Here is a 20,687-nt window from a genome sequence, read left to right on the forward strand (position 1 = left end):
CGCTTACTAGATTTATGTGGGTTTGGGAGAATGGTTGCAGATGTGAGACCAAGAGCTAGAAGCAGCTTCAAAGTGTAGGAAGCATAGAAAATGCTCCCCCTCGAATATCTCCTATCCAGAATCCCACTTGGCGTGGTGCCACAAAAGTAAGCACAGGATGCTGTCTCCATTCTTGTTGGAGAAAGGCCTAAACATCTAGTAGTGTGTTGGTTCTTCCTCTGAGAAATCTTTACTTCCTGGTTTCTAGGAAGGATATATCACACTCCACAAGGCATCTCATGTTAGGGTAGCTAACTCTGCCCTGGTGCATATACACTTTCAATTATGCTTGCAAGGTCCTATCTGTGTAGAATGCAACAAATAAGCAACCAGTTGTGTTTATGATTAGCCTAAATTGTTAGAGAATGTCTCCATATACAGAACTTTGTTGAATTTTCCACTTTGCAAATGTCTTCCAAAGTGACATGTATTATATGTTCTATTTTCTAGCTCTGGAAGAAACTCAATAGGTTACAAGAAATTCTTTATCATCTTACTCTTAAATGTAATCAGTTCAATTCTGCAATTATTTCTTTGAGCCTTTATGATGTTTCAGACAGTGAAGAGGAAAGGGCAGGGGTTCAAAAGATGAAAGCCTTGGTCCCTATCCTCAAGAAGCTCACACTTATTAATATGCATGAAAGGAAATTGTCAGATACTTTGATGTACTCAATATGGCTATGATTATATATGTGACAATTTCTTATTTTGAGTCTATTCCTTTGTCTTCTCTTGTTTTTACAGATAAAGGAACAGAGACCACAGACACTTTTTACATCTCATCTTTGATTCCTTTCCTTAAATTTCCTAAGTTTTAACATAAGATATTCATTAACTATTTATGGAATATATAGTATGTTCCAATACTCATTAAAGGGAAGCCTTATTCCGTGTGCTTACATTTTCATTGAAGGCAGTAATTTCTGGTGCAATCTCCACAGGTGGAAGTATTGGAATGAACACTTTCAAATTATCTATCTATCTATTCACATGATCTTTTCCTCCCACTTAAAAATAAAGAATAAATGTTTTGGTTAAATTGGAGAGACCCTGATCACTTCCTGACCTTTTGGCTAAGATCAAGTATGTGAACTGGAAAGACCCTGATATCTATTGGGCAAGGTATTCTAGGGGGCAGAGTTTGTCACAGAGTGATTGTTCCACTGTTAATAAAATCCGTGCTTTTTACTTTATTAACATTTTTTAAATGTTTATTTATTTTTGAGAGAGAGAGAGAGGGAGCAGGGGAGGGGAAGGGAAAGAGGGAGACACAGAATCTGAAGCAGGTTCCAGGTTCTGAGCTGTCAGCACAGAGCCTGATGCAGGGCTTGAACCCACAAACCACGAGACCATGTCCTGAGCTGAAGTTGGACGCTTAACCAACTGAGCCATCCATGTGCTCCTATTTTATTTGATTTTTTAAGATTTTTTTTTATTTTTAAGTAATCTCTACACCCAACATAGGGCTCAAACTCACAACGGGGAGATCAGCTGTCACAGGCTCTACCAGCTGGGCCAGCCAGGCACCCCTAAGTGTTTTTATTTTTATTTGATTCATTAAATAAGCTTTCACTGAGCATCTCCTATGTACTAAATGCTGAAAATACAGGGGTGAATGAGATAGCTTTTCTGAAACCTTTAGAAATGCAAAAGTCAAGAAGTAAAAACATGAAAATAAAAGAGGACCACGTGATAGAGAGTGGCTAAAGAGCTCTTTAAATTTCGTGGTTAGGAAGAGCCTCTCTGAGAGATGACTTTGAAGCTTGATGTGAAGAAACAGCTACCTGTGGGGAAACATAAGGTCAGTTCTAGAGGGAGTCGTGGTGAAAACAGGTTCTGTCAAAGCCGATGGGCTTAATACAGTGGCAGGGTAGAAAGCCAAGGGCAACTAGCAAGTAAGTAGCTGAGGGAGAGAGGTAAAGGACAGCTTCTACAGTAACTGGAAGTGTCAGTGCTCACCCTCCTTTTTGTCCCCTTTTTGTATTTCATCTTTACTCATTTCCTGTTAACACTGTCCACCACTCTTTTTGGGAGCCTCAGTTTCTTCACACAATATTCTAGAACTCTCTGATACCACTAGTACTGTTATTATTTATTATTACTTTGCAGAATGTAAGCCTTCACATGAAGTCAGAATGAGTAGTAGTTTTCTTTCCTGAAGGATTCTATCTAGAGTATAAAATCATATGTAGTTTTTGAAGTCAGTACTTGTATTCATTTGTATCACTGAATCTGAAATTATCTGTCATTTGAACCTACAATATTCTCTGTTTTAAATTATCTTCACAAGTAAGCTTTAAAATAGTTGCACACTAAAAAAACCAAACTCTGTGGGTTATTTTATGAAACCCATGATCTTCTTTGTATTTTCTGCTTTATGTATGTAATATTTGGGGCTTTGTTTCTTCCTTTTTTTCCTGTCTTTAGGTTTCTCTGGGTTTTATTTTAGTTCTAGCAATAGTCAGTCATTCTTTTTAGCCATCACTCCATTTTGCAATTATAGCAACTGACCCTTAACATACTCATAACATTTATAGAATAAATGGTTCTTTATCCAATTATTTCCCCAGGGAAAACTGATCCTTGGGTGTGGAAGTGGGATTCCTCAGCTAAATGCATGTTTGACATAGCCAGGTACCTAAACAGACGGTCGTTCCACTGCTGAAAGTTGTCTGAGTGGAACGCCAAAGTTCTCATGGTGGTCTGAAAACAAAGTAAGCGACATCTGTCAGGATCCTTCAAGCAGTTCAGCTTTCTAATCAGACCATCTGAATTCCTGCGTAAAAGATAAGAAAAAACCCCTGCCTACGCATAGGGCAGTCACTCAACAGTAATGAAGCAGATGTTTAAACAAGGTACACTTAGCCACGTCTGTCAGTCTGTCATTTAGTGAAGAGGTGGGAGTGCAGTGGGGAGCGTGGGGGGAAGGAGGAACAGATTAGGGAGAAGAAGCAAAGAATCTTGCTAGACCTGAGAGTATAAGCAATTGATTTGCAAAGACAGAGACAGGGGCTTAAAATAACAATGTTGCAGCCACAGACACTGTTATAAGTCCAAAAAAAGTAGCTGCAATTTAGTGATTTTGAAAGATATCCAGAGAGAAAGACTGGGTCAGTGCTGGTGAGCCACGGTTGAGGGAATGTATTTTCTGTGCACTGTCTTTCATATGCATTATTTTGGTGAGCATTAGGGGCATTTGGACAGAGTATGTAAATTTTTGTGGTACATATCCAGAGAATAATTTTTGTACGGACCTTTTTTTCTTTTTTTTCTTTTTTTAGTTTGTTTGTCTCTCAGTGATACATGGAAAGTATGAGTTGGTGTTTGGCACTGTGTGAATCTGAGGTTTGATTCTCTCATCTGTGAAATGGTGACAAAAATGCAACTTTCAAAGAGCTGTTACAAGAACTGGAAGTTAGGTAGATAAAATCCATGACAAATACAGCCATCAGTAGTTTAATGGTGCGTTCTCATTTATCGGAAGTTAGAGTGGAAGCATGGGACCCCAGGGGGAGAGCTCTTCATGGAAACGTAATAGGAATACCCGAAAACCAGGAATAGACTCAACCCAATGTCGTTGGCATAAGAGGCTGTGGCACCACTGCAGTGTCTGCTAGGGGATATTTGCATTTGGGATATCGAAGCAACGTTGCAGGCTGCCTCACAGCCCCTTTTCCCTGGGGGATGCTCGGCAAGGAGTGAACGTATAGACGCCTGCGTACGCACACGCAGATGTTTTATAAGTTGATGAATGTGCCATCGGAGATGGCTACATCTGCCTATATGCAGACATCTGTCCCATACAAGCTATTTAATTGTCTATGGGAAAAATATAAATCCAAAACAAAGTAATAGGATAACTTTCAGGTATGTTGTTATGTACAAAATTAAAATCTTAAAATCTGCCCTCAGTGCAGCCCTAGAGAATTTATAGATGGGCTTGACAGGCTCCTTGGAACCCGTTGATAACAAATGTGAAATTTTGTATGGGCATTTTCCTGGGCTGAATTTTCATAGTTTCTGTTTTCAAAAAGATTTTCTGATATTTATAAGAAGTGAAACATCCTTGTTTTATGCTCTAAAATTAGATAAGATAAAGAAAACTGATGTCAAATGTAGTGGTCAGGTGGCCTCTTTCAATTGGATCTATTTATATCTCTGAGTTATCACCATCAGGAAATGAGTAACAGTAGACAGGTTGTAAAATATCAGCTTGAAATATTCCCTACAGTTCCTATCTAGCATTTTTTTTTTCAGACTCTTCTTCCTTTAGTTTCCAAATTTTCTAAATTGAATTATGATCAATTTTTAGGTACTGGGTGAAAGTGATAGAGATGAGTCATATAAGAGCAAATAAAGTAAAAAGATAGCTAGATGGCTGAAAAGGCCTCTAGAGAGTTTGTGAGAATTTATGAAAAAAATCTGTCACATTAGGTATAAAATAGTTGGAGGGAAGATTAAATAAAGGCTGACTCATAGAATTTCTTGCAAGGCTAGTTGTATACCAGTTCATTACTCTTGAAAAATAATTAAAAAAAAATAATCCCTACATTTTAATTTTAAGGGCATATCTCTTTAAGAATTCAGTCATCAAGTATAGAAACTGGCTTTTTGTTTTTTGCATTGAGACAGTATTAGTGGACATATATTACATTCAAAGTATTTATCTACATTATTTATTGAATCTTCACAAATACCCAATGAAGAAAACACTGTTTCATCCCTAATTTAATGATGAGGAAATTGATGATTAGATAGAGTAGGCAACTTGACAGAAGCTCCAGTGATGGAGCTTAGGAATCAAAATCAGTCGACTCATTATGATATTGACAAAGAAAGGACTGTAAAACCTCAAACTGTGTAAGTGGCTAAGGTACATGGTATAGTTATGTTGATGATTAATATTGATAATGCCATTATTTTTTTTAAAAATATTTAATGTTTATTTTTGAGAGAGAGACTGACAGAGTGTGAGTGGGGGAGGGGCAGAGAGAGAGGAAGACACAGAATCTGAAGCAGCTCCAGGCTCTGAGCTGTCGGCACAGAGCCCGATGCTGGGCTTGAACTCATGAACCTGCGAGATCATGACCTGAGCTGAAGTTGGACACTTAACTGACTGAGCCATCCAGGTGCCCCAATAATGCCATTATTAATAGTATACTAATGGAGAAATTATTATTGCAGGTGTAATAATACTGGCTAGCAAAAGCATTCAAACCAGAAGTCATTCATAATTTTGTGCCTTTCTGCCTCTTATAGCCATTCAACCCCCCATCATGGATACTGTATTTATTATTTTTAATTCCTTTCATGGATTTCAGTATAGCATGGTTTAATTTTAAGCAGCTCTAACCCTGTTTTTGTAAGGTGCCTTTTAGCAATTGTCCTGGCAGCTTCAGTAAGTTTGGGAGGTCATTCCAACCTTTCATTTCGGTCTGGGAGACATGTATTCTGAAGTCTGTACGAGAGACTGGAATCACAAAGCCAGAGTCATATACAGAATGAAATATAAAGGTAATGAAGTGTTGCATTGCTCCATTAGAGAAAAAAAAGAGAAACTATTATCTTTTGTGATTGGTATAATAGAAGGGACATGAGTGTTTTTCATAAATAAACCCTAGTGTATTTTTATGAAACACTAGTGTATTTTTTTTATGAAATACTAGTGTATTTTTTATGAAACCAAGCTGCTGATTCAGAAGAATGTTTTAAAGCACAATGACATATGAGAAAATAATATAATTGCAGACTCCAAGCAGTAAAGCATAGTTGAATATTATAGTGAATATATATTTTTTAAATGTTTATTTATCTATTTTGAGAGGATAGAGAGACAAGTAGGGGAGGGGCAGAGAGAGAGAGAGAGAGAATCGGTTAAGTGTCTGACTTCGGCTCAGGTCATGATCTCACGGTTTGTGAGTTTGAGCCCTACATCGGGCTCTCTGCTGTCAGCACAGAGCCTACTTGGATCTTCTGTCTCCTCTCTCTGCTCTTCCCCCACAAGTTCTCTCTGTCTCTTTCTCTCTCTGTCTCTCTCTCTCTCACGCACACACACAATAAATAAATAAACTTAAAAAAAAAACCCAGTTCTTTGAAGGCACACCAAATTCTCTTCAGTGATGCTGATATTTCTTGTTTGACCAGACTGATAGCATCTTGGAGAATATAGCAAAGAATCCTCTGTGTTTTGAAAAGTTTTTCAAAGGGAATAGCATGACTGGCACTGTTAACATAATTAAGCCAACTCACATTTTTCTGAATGCCTACATGTCGGGCATGACTCTAGGTATTTTGACATATATTATCTTATTTAATTTCTATGTACACTACTCACTTTTACATGAGAAGGACATGGGTTGAGGGAAGTTATGCTATTGGATGGCAGTCAAGTTTGAACTTGTCTTTCTGACCTTTATTATTCCCAGTTGACAATCATACTTCTCTTGTGAGTATTCTTTCTTCTCTCATTGCTAAAATAGTCACAGTTGTCTTTGACCTTCTAGAGGGAAAGGGATTATCCTGAGAAGGGTAAGCATACTGAAAAAAAATAAAATTCTTTGTCACACAATTCCTACATCATGTCACAGTTATTACAATGGGGAATTATGATGGTTACTAAACACGAATGGTAAATGTTACATTTTTAAAATTATGATGCCAATGGCATGAGCACCTTGAGAGACAACCACAATATTTTACACTTATCCCTAATTAATCCAGCTACTCTTCCTCTATTTATTATCTTAGTAATTTACAGGATAAATTACTGTATTCTTATTTTCAATTTCTGTTCTGTATATCTACTGGGGAAGCTCAGAGATTGTACATTAAAGATATTTTTAGCTTGGGGCGCCTGGGTGGTGCAGTCGGTTAAGCGTCCGACTTCAGCCAGGTCACGATCTCGCGGTCCATGAGTTCGAGCCCCGCGTCAGGCTCTGGGCGGATGGCTCAGAGCCTGGAGCCTGTTTCCGATTCTGTGTCTCCCTCTCTCTCTGCCCCTCCCCCGTTCATGCTCTGTCTCTCTCTGTCCCAAAAATAAATAAACGTTGAAAAAAAAAAGATATTTTTAGCTTAAGGAGATTACTAAGCGCTCAGAATAAAGGTGGTCAAGACAATGTGATCATCAGTCTTTATATACCAGTTTTCAATTAAAGTAAAATAATTTATTATTAATGGATATTAGAAGAAACTTGACAGAGTATATAATATCCTGAGGCAGACATATAAATGTAAGTTGATATTTAGGCAGCCAGGTTTCATTTGAACTTCTCCAGACCAAATGTAAATAATTTTGAAACTCAGTGGATTTTAAAATTAGAGGTTAAACAGAAATTCATTCTATCTAAGTAAATCTACAAAATAGTAATAGTTGAAAGAGGCTGGTGCTATTAGTTTTATTTTGGTATTACTATTTTTCTTATAGAATTTTATGAGAATTGAATTTAATTGTTATAAAGCAAAACATTAAGGTAGATGGAATAATTGTGGTTATCATAACATTTATCATACTTTATTTAAATCTCCATGAGTTCTGAGGAGTCTCATTCAGGAAACTTTGTTTAAGGAAGATTCTTTTAATATTTGGGATTGGATGGTCAAGAGCCAAGAGACTTGAATGGGAACATCTTTCTAGTTCTGGAATTTCTCCTAATTTATGAACTGGAAAGAGTGCTTTTCTAACATCAGGATGATTTGACTCTGTATTTGCTGAAACATGGACCACCTTAAGTTGCCCTCTTTCCGTAATAACCTTAAATGAATAGGCGGGTACAGTAGAAATAGCTTGAGCTTGGGCACGGTCAACTTGCCGCATCTGCTTTGTTATGTCCAGACAGCAAGAGTGATAATTATCTTACAGGAATGTTACAAGAAATCAATGAGATTCCATAACTAAATTACCCAGCATGGATTTTGACATATAGTAGATATTTAATAACTGTTTGTTGATTACATAAATTAGTGACAATTTTATGTAAAAACTAAGCAGCCATCTTTCTCCCATCAGAGAGAATACATAAGCAGAGTGAGGCGTTAAGAGCAATGCAAGGGAAAAAAAAATGAACAGTAGCATAATAAAGATAATAACAGACATTTTGACTTAAATTTTTTTTTCAACGTTTATTTATTTTTGGGACAGAGAGAGACAGAGCATGAATGGGGGAGGGGCAGAGAGAGAGGGAGACACAGAATCGGAAACAGGCTCCAGGCTCTGAGCCATCAGCCCAGAGCCTGACGCGGGGCTCGAACTCCCGGACCACGAGATCGTGACCTGGCTGAAGTCGGACGCTTAACCGACTGCGCCACCCAGGCGCCCCCAGACATTTTGACTTAAAAAACAAAAGTTCCTGAAATACTCATTGCCAAGTTCATAGGATAGAAAGTTTACTTCAATGTAGAATAGAAGTGGAACTATTTGAGAAAGAACTAGCTTCAGAGAAGGCAAAGATTCTGCCTGTATCCAGGTCATAGCCCAAGTTTGGCACATTGATTGATGTTCCACGAATCTTTAAATAAATCCTTAGGAATTAGAAGAGAAAAACAACTGCACTGCCAAGAAAAAAAAGCTATTATGTATTCATTAGTTTCAGGAAAATTTTATAAATTATGATGACAAATGATAACGGGGTCAATTTTAAGAATATACCTCCTGCCCATAAGGGTAAAGTTACATGCTATCCCATTAAGACAGTTAGATGTGATTTACAAAAACCTTCAGACGACAGCCTCAAAAACCTTCTGAGGACAGTGCACCAGGCAGCTCTCCTTTTGAGAACTAGCCTGCTGCAAGCAGGGTTCACCACAGTGTCCATACCAATGGCAGACTGTCCTCAGGCTTCTCCCAGCCACTGACTAGAATCAGACCATTTTTGCCCAAGGCAGGATTCTTCTAACAGTCATTCTCTGCTGTGGGGATCCCTGGGGCCTGACGGAGACATTCTCAGAGCTGTACTGCAGTCTGAGGCTCTTCCTGTACAACTGTCCTCCTGTTTTTCTTTCTGCTTGCGGGGGTCAGACCTGCATCATGGTCTAAGGCTCTTCTGTTGCTGTTGCTCCCTCTCCCCTTACACTTGTCAGGTGCTCCCCACTTCCCCATAAATTTCTTGCACTTCTAATTATGTCTTGGCGTCTGCTTCCCAGAAAGCCCCAAGTGACATACATAGAATGCTAAACAGATGTGTTTCTATAGAATTAATTACTACCTAGCAATTAATGTTATATTATTAAACTTTTCCATGTATCTGGACATACAGATTTTTATACCAATAGACTATTTTTATGCCAATAGACTCTTTATAATTAACGGATTATGGATTTTGTCTGATCACACACTTAAAGTGCATTCTGTAATGAAAGGAACTTTTTTTTCTATAGTCCCCTAAAATGATCCCAGATGTCCATGAGATCTCTCATACCTCGATCCTTTCCAGGCCTTCTCCATTCATTTCACTAATATGTACTTATTGATTGTCTATTAGGTGATCAAGGCACTGAGAACACAGTGGGAAACAAAATAGTCTTGTTTCTTATCCATATGGGAAGAGATAGGCACTAAATAATCATAAACATACAAAAGAACTATAATAGGCTTATATATGAAAAAGGAAAAGTAAAAGAATGAATGAATAAAATTGAGAAGAAATAGAAAAGTAGGAGAAAAATAAGAAATTATGATGTCGTGGAAGTCAAGAGAAGATAATTTGAAGTATACTTAATTGTGTTACATACTTCTGAGAGGCCAAGGAGGTAAAGGATGGAAAACGTCCTTTGATCTGGTAGCATGGGAATCATAATCATTGCTGACCCCACTAAATGTTGTTGATGAAATGAAGGAGTAGAGACGTGTTTGATGAGACAGGGCTTAATACTAGGCGAGGAAGTGGGGACTAGATGAAGGATATAGACAGCTTTCTGAGGTTTGGTTGTGAAGGGAAAGTAGGAAGCAGCGGTATATTAAAATGGTGGAAGGAGGACTTTGCAAGATGGCAGAGACTAGAGCATGTTGGGAGCATATGACAAGGATCAGTTAAGAGACTAACGAGCAAAGAGGGGGATATCTGCTTTTTCCATCAGAAATTTCTCCTCTTGCTTTCCATCCCAAATCAAACTTCAAATGTCCATAGTTTGAGTGAAAATCTAGCAGTCTCGGAAACTATTGATACATGTCTCTTTATCTGAACAGTGTGTAAAGCCTGATAAACTTTTCATTTTATAGGCATTTGAATAGGGCAGAAACTTCCTCAGCTAAAATGAAGCTACATATACATTTAAAAATACACAAGTTTAGGGGTGCCTGGGTGGCTCAGTCAGTTAAGCGTCTGACTTCGTCTCAGGTCATGATCTCATACTTTGTGAGTTCGAGCCCCATGTCAGGCTCTGTGCTGACAGCTCAGAGCCTGGAGCCTGTTTCTGTCTCCCTCTCTCTCTGCCCCTCCCCCACTCATGCTCTGTCTTTCTCCATCTCTCAAAAATGAATGAACATTTAAAAAAAATTAAAAAAACAATACCCAAGCTCATGGGACGCTTGGGTGGCTCAGTTGGTTAAGTGTTTGACTTTTGATTTCCGCTCAGGTCATGATTTCATGGTTCATGGGATCGAGCCCTGCATCAGGTTCTGTGCTGACAGCATGGAGCCTGCTTGGGATTCTCTCACCCTCTTTGTCTGCTCCTCTCCACCCCCCTCTCTCTCTCAAAATAAATAAACTTTAAAAAATACTCAAGGTAAATACTTTGAGGGTGGTAGGTAGTGCCTAAAAGCTCATGTCATTCCATTGATTTTTAACAAATTCTACAGATACAGAAAACATTAAAAGAGAACCCCTGAGAGATTTGGAATTTTGAATGACTGGAGGATCTCACTTCACCTGTTTTAGGATTTCAAATGATTGAAGCTACTATGATAATAATGTGGATTTTGCCTTTAGAATTTAAGCTTTGTACTTCTGAATTCATTACTGAGGCATGAAAACTTGAATGATCTCTGAGGAGTTTAACATTTGTAGTGTGGTGACTACCAAGTAGGGAAAACATTTTCATTTTGTCCCCTTAGTTGTTAAACATTTCCTAAAACTCAGTGAGAATTTTGAAGATCATATAAGAAGAAAATGAATTCAAGAATGTGAATTACTGTTATTGAACCAAAATGGCTAGAGATGTTACTTTTTTCAGGCTTATTTTCTTATTCTGTTTCAGAGCTCTGTTGTTGGTAAAGCATGAATGTAGATAAGAATTGTAATCTATCAGTAGAGAAAACTAATCCATGCTAAGGTTATTTTGAACACTCAAGATTCCATAATTCTGCATTAAATTCCTTCCTTTAGAGACCTCAGAGACTTGGTCTCAGTGTTGCAAATGTGCTTTAAAAATCTTTCTTTAAAAATTCAAGAAAGTTTTGTATTGATACTAGTATAGAACCATAGCATTTTAATCCAGGAAGGGGCTTTGGGAATCCTTTATGGCTCTTAATCTAAAAGGGTGCTTGACATGCTATATAAAATTTTGTTCATATCTTCACAGGTCAGATTCTCATAGATTTCATTAGATTCTTAAAGTGACTGACATAGAAGAAAAAGACATCTGAAACAGCATTTTATAGAGGAAAAAACCAAATACCTTGAGAACCAAGGCCTTTCCCAATGTCACACAAAATTTTAGTGGGGCATTTTATATTAAATGACATTCATTTCATTCTAAGGTCCACAAAATCAAACCAGACATTTTTTTTTTTTTTTTACTGTCCAAGTCATTTATGAGGTTTGGTGTGAATGACTCTACTATACTGTGTAGGTGCTTTGGCAAAGTTTTGATTTTATTTATAGGAAAAATTAAAAAAGTAAGGGAGATAGACATCTTTGCCTTTACTGGGAAACATAAATAAAAGACTATTAAAATGAAGTTTATTAAATTAGATGCTGAGAGGAAAGCTGCATTGGTATTTTGCATTGTACTAGCCCCATGCTAACATAACCAGTTCAAATCAGAAGAAATGGGATGTGTCCACTATTTTTATGTTTTTCTGTTTCAGAAGTGCAGTGAATAGACACCTCTGTAGAGCCCAGCTGCGATTTCCATTGACTTAATGAGTTTCTTAATGCACCCCATTGTGCCTCAGTATTCGAGAAACATATGGCACATTTATCTCTTAACTATAGGTTTCACTTTTTATTGTATATTTTCCACCTGTGACTTAATAGCGTCTTTAAGAAATCATATATATATATATGTATATATATATATATCATACACATATATGGCAATTGTGCTATTTGTATGGATATATGCAAAAATGGCTTTTTTCTTAAATATTCCAATAACTCTATGTTCTAGAAAGGAAAAACAAAAAACAACATAAAAACCCACCCTCCTTTTAATGCAATTGTAAATGTTTAAGGCTTTTTGCAAAAGTAATAAGAATATAGAGAAAGTTACAACAAAAGGTTTAAGGTCACTAACTTAAACCTTTGTTTTGTTACCTTTATCAGTAACAAAAGGTTTAAGGCAGGATATCATGAAATAATTGCACAAATGGCCTAAAAAATTAAACATGGACATTTTACAATACAAAGATATTAAGTCAATAAAAGATGTCTTAAGAACAGAAATGCAGGGGCACTTGGGTGGCTCAGTCGGTTAAGCGTTCAATTTCAGCTCTGGTCATGATCTCTCAGTTCATGGGTTCGAGCCCCGCATTGGGCTCTATGCTAACAGCTCAGAGCCTGGAGCCTGCTTCGGATTCTGTGTTTCCCTCTCTCTCTCTGCCCCTCCCCCACTCCCTCTCTGTCTCCTTCTAAATAAAGGTTAAAAAATTTTTAAAAATTGAACAGAAATGCAATAATCAGGGATTCAGAAAAAAATGGGAGAACATCAATAAATAAGTTTCTTTTTTTTTTTTTTTTGGTAGTGATTTTTCTGAACCTCATTTGGTAATGAATCTCGAGTTACAAGTCCTCACATAAATCTTAGTACACCATTATAGATGACTAATTATTGTAAAGCCCAACATGAGAATTAAGTAATTCCCTGGGGCCACCTGAAAGAGCCCAATGTTAACTGCCTAATGGCACTGGGTTTTGATGTGCAGCTATTATTTTCCAAGCTTTGACTTTGAAGACATTGATCAAAAAATGCCACCTTCTACCATGCACAATACCCCTGTCAGAGGCCTGACAACACCTCATCACAACGACCTTCTGCTCACAAAGAAATGAGTTTCAAAACCAAAAGATTGAATGGCTAAAAGCCAGGGAGGAACTGATTTACCATATTGACTTCTTATTTAGAATCCTTGTTGTGAATGAGAGCCATTTTTGTTTTTTGTTTTGTTTTGTTTTGTTTCTTACATAGCTTTTTAATTGGGACACTTCTAATGAAAGTTCCAGAAGACAGACTCTGGCACAGCAAAGGATAGAAGAGAAAAAGGCAGATGTGTAGCCTTTCAAAGTTAATTTCATCATATTTTCTGATAACTGATGAAAAATTATTTTCTAGGTCCTATGGTAATTCCTCATGAAGAAATACGGATTTGAGGATATTTGAGGAATTGATTTACATATCTTATTTGTGTTCAATCAGTGTAATACAATAGGAAATAGCACATCAAAATGTTTCTTTTTTTTTAAAGTTAACTATTTTGTTTTCTAAAATGGACACAAATGAACTTCTCTTTTGTAAATTTTTATTTTGGGAAAGGCTTTAACCATTTTTTTTCCATTGCTGAATGGCAGGGTCTTACAAAACTTCCTTTGAGAGGAAAAGAACATCTTTGAATTGAATGTCAGGTTTTGAAAGGGGTAAAATTTAGTATCTAATCTGACTTGATGATGCTTGAGCGTAAAAGGAAAAAAACATGTTTGAATTTCTGGTGGTATAAATCATAAATAAAGATAGGGAAAAACAACCTAAAAACCCCATCATCAAACTTGAGTAAAAGAAGATGTGCTGGGTGCCTGGGGGGCTCAGTTGGTTAAACATCTGACTTTGGCCCAGGTCATGATCTCAGGGTTTGTGAGTTCAAGCCTCACATCTGTCAGCACAAAGCCTGCTTCAGATCTTCTCTCCCCTTCTCTCTTCGCCTCTCCTGTCTTGCTCCCTCGTGCATATGTGCGTGCACGCTCTCTTTCTCAAAAAATAAACATTAAAAAAAAGAAGATGTGCCAAGTATGGCACTTTGAATTCCTCTTTCTTTCTCTCTTCACACTTTTTTTTAAATGGGACTGTTGATAACTGAAATAAGGTACATTCTCGGGGTTGCTCGTGGGTCATCCAAGAAGTACCCCTTCTGAGTAACTGTATCATGGGCAGCTCTGCCTCATGGGCTGCTTTGTGAATCTGTACTACAGTAGAACTAATCTGACTTCTGGGGGGGAGGAGTCTGAACTCTAGACTATCTTGAGGACTTCTGTTTGAAACTTTTTTTCACTTGTAAAATTAGGGTAATGTAATTGGCCTCAATAAGGTGATTATGAGTATTATTAAAGGACATAATGTATAAAGTCCACACATGGCACATGATACAGAAAAACCAACCCTTGAAAGGTAGTTATAGTAATAAGAGAGATAGCCTTCATATATAGAAGATCCTTTAAGATGGTAACATTTTTGGGGGGAAACTTACTGATTAATGGCTGTTTTTAAAATGAACTTACCTAGCATGCAATTTTTAATTAGGCTTCTTACTAAAAAGCTTCAGTGTTTAATATGTGCTGTTCATTCTGTTAGGATCTTTAGCAGCCACATAAAGGCCTTTCACATACTTCCTGAGTGAAACTGTGTTGCTGTTTATTTAAGGACTGAATTCTGAGGAAATGTTTTCACATACATTAATTTATGAAAGTGAGTTCTATTCAGTGTAAGACAAATCACAGAGCTTATCTCCACCCCTGAGCATGAATTTACTTTAAATATCCTATGAGTTAAAAAATAGAACAAGGATTTCATAAGTTCTGAGTCCTATTTACACGATAGACTTAGATCCATTAGAGTGAACTAAATAAGGAGCATAGCTTTGAACATGTGCTTATGCAATTAACCACGATGGCACCAAGGTTTCTTGTTATAGTCTCAGTCAACAGCACTCTTTTATAAATAATTGTTTAAATCGGCAAGCTCACGAAAGGCCATGTCATTTACTCAAAAAACCATCAGCGTATGTTACGGTGATTGGGGCTTTTGCCATACTTTGCTTTAATTCCTCCCAATACTCAACCAGAATTTCCAAAATGGTGATTATCTTACTATGAATTGAAACCTTGTAGAATTATTTTCCTAATGGAACTATGGGTTATCACTGTTAGAAAGCAGCTTCCATTTCCTAGTAAGAAAACCACTGCCATGTAAAAGGAAAAAATGGAATCCATGGAAGGATGATGAAGTGAATTGCATACTAAAATTAAAATTCACGTGACCTCTTCAGGAAAAAAACTTGGTAACGTAAGTCAAAAAGCTTTAAAAGTATTCAGAACCTTTAATTCAGTACTTTTATTTATAGCAATTTATTCTAAGGAGGTAATTTGAAATATAGAAAACACTTCCAAGTCACATATTCATCCATTTCTTATTTAAAACAGGGAGAGAATGAAACATTATAAATGTCCTAAAGTTGGGGCACCTGGGTCGCTCAGTTGGTTAAATGTCAGACTTTGTGCTAGGTCCTGATCTCATCATTCACAAGTTCGAGCCCTGTGTTGGGTCTGTGCTGACAGCTTAGGGCCTGGAGCCTGTTTCAGATTCTGTGTCTCCCTCTCTCTCTCTACTCCCCCCCCCCCTCCACTCACGCTCTGTCTCTCTCAAATATAAAAAAACATTAAAACAATTTTTTAATTAAAAAAAATAAATGTCCTAAAGTAGAAGAAGTAATTATTGTATGACTAAATGGAAAGTTATATAGCTGTTAGAACTGATGTTTGCCAAATGCTGTTAAAATGGGAAATGTTTATCATTAAGTTAAAACTATTGTATATACAATATTATAAAGTTTTTTATGCAGAAAAAAGAGTAGAAGTAAAGAAACACATTAATCCATCACATTCATAAGCAACAATATGTACTTAGATCTAAACATACTGAGAAGTACTGAATACAGTACAGTGGCATTAAAAGCATAACTGTAGAGTTTCACAAGACCTCTTCTTTTTTTAAAAAAGTTGTCATAAAGTACCTTATTTGATGTTAAACAAAAGTACAGAAGACAGAGTAAACAATAAACCATACTTAAAAAGAAATCACACTCCAGCTTATATAAGCCCCACAGAGGTAAACCTGGAAAAGATTAATTTCTAGTGGACTGGAAATTACTTCTCAAGAATTTCAGAATACAAAGGAAAAGTAATGTGATATTAGTGCTTATTCAGCCAACTGACAAGTAAATCCTGTAGCATCCATTCTTTATTTATTTTCAAAGAGGTATTGAGTGTTTACTATGTGCTGGGCATTTAGAAATGGATACGGAAAAAAAAATGGTACTTCTCCATTCCCTGTCTTTGTTAGTTTCTTATGATACCAGGTAAGTGTCTTCAACTTGTATGGAAAGAGCTCATAAAGCAACAAAGGAAAACACATTTTACTCTATTTTGTAATCGGTGTCCCCTTGATGGGGTAGGTGCAGGAATAATATATGTGGTCTCCAGCTGGCTTCTTGCCATCGCAGAGCAAGGGATCAGAGATGATGTCCTTTGATGAAGTTCTGTTTCCTAAAATGCACAATGCTGTGGTTAGTTACAGCTCTGGTATGATGAATTATCTCTCCTCAGCTTCAGGGTAGTTTAAGGAGGGAGCATTTACCAATAGATACTGGGTTTTGGAGAGTGGTATCTCTTGGCCAATTATATATACATCACCAAATATGTTTTTTCTTACCCCAACAATACTCCAGGAAAGGCTGTGTCCCAGAGGAGGCCCATTTCTTCCCAGACCTGGGATGCCTAACCATTTGATGAACCATAGTCCAATGGCTAAAATTTTTGTCAGTCTGCAGACTGTGGTCTCTCAATCATGATTAACACTCAATTACTTTTTGAAGAACCTCAGGCAAAGAGATGTGTAGTTCAAACCCCTCAAAACTGGCAGAACGTGACATTAGCATACATAGTATGGCTCTGGAAAGCCTTGGGAGTAGATAGACTATACAAGGTTTGCTTACATATGTTCTGAAGCCATGGAGTGAATTGTACATGTTTATCCGTGAAAGGAGAGACAATTTTGAGCCTTTCCTTCCAAATCCCCAGTTCTCTTGCCAAAAGCTTCCAGCCAAGCTAAGTATATATATTTTAATTTTATCCTTTACCAGCAGGTTAGTCCAGACTATTTTCCCTCAAGAGAGATGCTTTGACAGAGGCCTTAGAAGGGTAATAATGTAGTCCTTTGGAGATTAAGAACATTAATGAAATGTAATTTCAGACTAGGGTTGGCAAATGAAATGAACCACAGACTTGGAAGTATCCTTGAAGATGACTTAATGTTTTCAGTTGTCAGTGAGAAAAGTAAAGCTGAGAGTGTAACTCTCCAATTCAAGCTGTCCTAGCTTAGTTGAGATCCAGGCCTGTGTTTGCAATTGCTGCTTCACACTTCCAACTCCTCTGTGCTGATTGGTTGGTTCTGGGAACCAACAAAACATGGCAGTTAACTGTAAGCGTTTAGGGTGGACGAGGAATTCAAGTAGAAATGAATCATTTAAAAAGGTACATTAATGTCTTTGAACTTGGGAAAGATTCTATTTATTCCCTTTCTTCCTTCTGATATGCCTTACATTTCCCATTTATCAGACCGGTCTGTTTTTTTTTTTTTTTTCCTTTCTTACTTTATTTTGAAAAAATTTGTACATGACATATTTGTGATACTTGGACACAGTTTAATTAAAAACATGTTTCTTCTTATCACCTTTTCATTTGATGAAACTTGCCACTGTTAAATTGTAGCTGTTAACATCTTCTCAGTGACTTATGAGAACAGTCACAGTACTCAATTGCTGTGAGAGTAAAAAGAAAAAAAGTATACATAATTTGAGAAAAAGAGAGAATGTGTCATACTGTTAAGGGGAGAGATTCAAGTTTTCCAGTGTGTTTAAGAAGAAATACAAGTGTTTAAAATCATTGCTCTGGCTTTGGGTGCTAAGTTTAGGATTATCTTTGTTCAAAATACTTTCACATTATTCTATGCCTTTTTTTCCCCAGAGGTAACGGGGTTTTATTTTTGATAACGACCTTATCATAGTATAACTGCCAAATAATAAACTGCAAATATATAATGTACACAGTTTGATAAATTTTGACATACGTATACACACAAAATCATTATCACAATTAAAATAATTAAATGTATTCGTTATCTCCAAAAGTTTCCTTTGGTCCCTTGTAGTCCCTCCTACTCATCTTTCACTGTCCCTGTACAACCTCTTTCCAGCTGCATATGGATGTCCAATCGTTTCAGCAAAATTTGTTTGGAGAAAACAATCTGTTTTCCATCCACCAGATTGTCTTTGTACCTTTGTATAAAATCAGTTGTCTAAGTATGGGTGCATCTATTTCTAAAATCTATTTTGTCACATTGGTTGATTTTTCTATCTTTTCACCAATGCTACACACTGTTTTGACTACTGTAACTTCGTAATAAATTTTGAAAAAGGTATTTTTAGCCTTGCAACTTTATCCGTGGCTATTCTAGGTCCTTCTTTTGCATTTCCATGCGGATCTTAGAATGCGTTTGACAATTTCTACCAAAAAAAGTCTGCGGAATTTTAACTGAAATCGAATTGATCTATAGATAATTTAGGTAGAATTGTCTTCTTAACAATATTGAGTCTTCTGCCCCATGGACGTGGTAGATCTCTCCATTTATTTAGGTCTTTAATTTTTGACACCAAAGTTTATTAATTTTCAGTCTTTCACACACTGATTATTTATCATTTGAATAAATGCATTTTATTTAATACATTTACTTAAAAATTGTTTTCACTTCCTTGGATGAAAACCAATATCACTTGCCATGATTGGAAGGTAACTTTGATAATCAAATAAACAGAAAAATAGTGTTAGATTTCAGGCAAACACTGGTACTTGCTGAGGCTCTTAAATTTTTTTTGTTAAAAAGCATAATTAACAAGTCTTTAAAGATTCTAAAGACGTACTTACACCAAGCTGATCCTTTTCCTTTATGTACCCAAGTCCTACAAATAATAGGAAAAGGGAATTTTAATGACCCATGTAGCACTAAAAACTCATTTCTCTAATGTTGGATATGAGTTCCATAGTTAGGGAATAACTAGCTATTAGATAGGAGTGGCTTGAGCAAAGATCTAGGATTATGAGAAAATTTGAGGAGTATAGAATCTGCAAGGTTAGAAATTCTTAGAGTGGTAGTTTTAAGCCTTGGTTGTATATAATCATCGCCTCGAGAGTTTAGAAGACTCAGGCCAAAAGAATCAGAATATTTGGATTGGAGCATCTATATCTTTTCAAAGTTACCTAGGTAGTTCCAGTGCTTAGGAAGGGTGGAAAATCTCTGTGATAGAATGTTAGGATATTAATATGGGAGGATGTTGATGGTGGTGATGGTATTAAGTGGGCAGGCAGGAGAAAGCCCAGATTGATTAGCAGTGTCTGCCCTGGATGTCAGTGGTTGTGATGCTAAAAATGTCATTGTTACTTGCCATCTTAGGGCTAGAGTATGAATTGCCTGTCAAGGTAGCTGAATATTATTTTGAAGAACTGACAGAGCCCTGACTCTCCTTTCCATTAAGAACAAACACTCATGAATGTTCTGCTTCAGATGCTCTTTCAGTTTAAAAGCAGTATGATCTTTTCCTGCATTTAATAAATGCATATTTTAAGAGTCCTTATTATGATAGCATATTTAAATGCTAAATGACCTTTCCCCATACTTTACAATAGAAATGTGAAGTATTTTTGAAGCGGCTTTAACACAGTTGCTGCCTATAACGAGTTCCACATAAGAAATGCATAGACTTCTTTGGGCAGCAGCACGTGTAACACGAGTAATCCAGATTTACATTTGTAAATAAAATGAATGAGAAGAATCCGAATGTGAGTGGATTCCCTTCATTATTTATGCATTATTTTGATGCAGTCCTAAGTAAGACCCGTTTAAAATAAGGCATCTTTGGGGCACCTGGGTGGCGCAGTGGGTTAAGCATCGGACTTTCGCTGGGGTGATGATCTCACGGTTTATGGGTTCAAGCCCTGCATCGGTTCTGTGCTGACCACTCAGAGCCTGGAACCTGTTTTAGATTCTATGTCTCCCTCCCTCTCTGCCCCTCCCCTGCTTGTGCTCTGTCTCTCTCTCAAAAAAACAAAAACAAAACAAAACAACACTAAAAAAAATAAAATAAGGCATCTTTCAGGTGGGTAATATTTGCCATCTGTCAAGCTCTGTTTTCTCCCTAACATTGGCCATACTACTATCCTGAAAACTTCACCTGGAAAGGAAGAGAAAAGACAAGTCCACATCCAAATCCTCAAACTTGCTTTGGAGAAGCGTGGGACTGAGGAAAGGAGAACTTCAACCTTGCTTAAATTTAAGAAGGGCAGAAAGAGGCATGGCAGAGGGCTGGAAGGTGGTGTCATAAAAATCTACGCTGAGCAATTGGTGGGGAGGCAAGTGGGAGAAAAGGGCTCCTCTGGGGAAGGCACCTTTGCAGC

The sequence above is a fragment of the Herpailurus yagouaroundi genome, unplaced genomic scaffold, assembly GCF_014898765.1.
Source record: "Herpailurus yagouaroundi ecotype Mexico unplaced genomic scaffold, PumYag 160, whole genome shotgun sequence".
In the NCBI taxonomy this organism is placed as follows: Eukaryota; Metazoa; Chordata; class Mammalia; order Carnivora; family Felidae; genus Herpailurus; species Herpailurus yagouaroundi.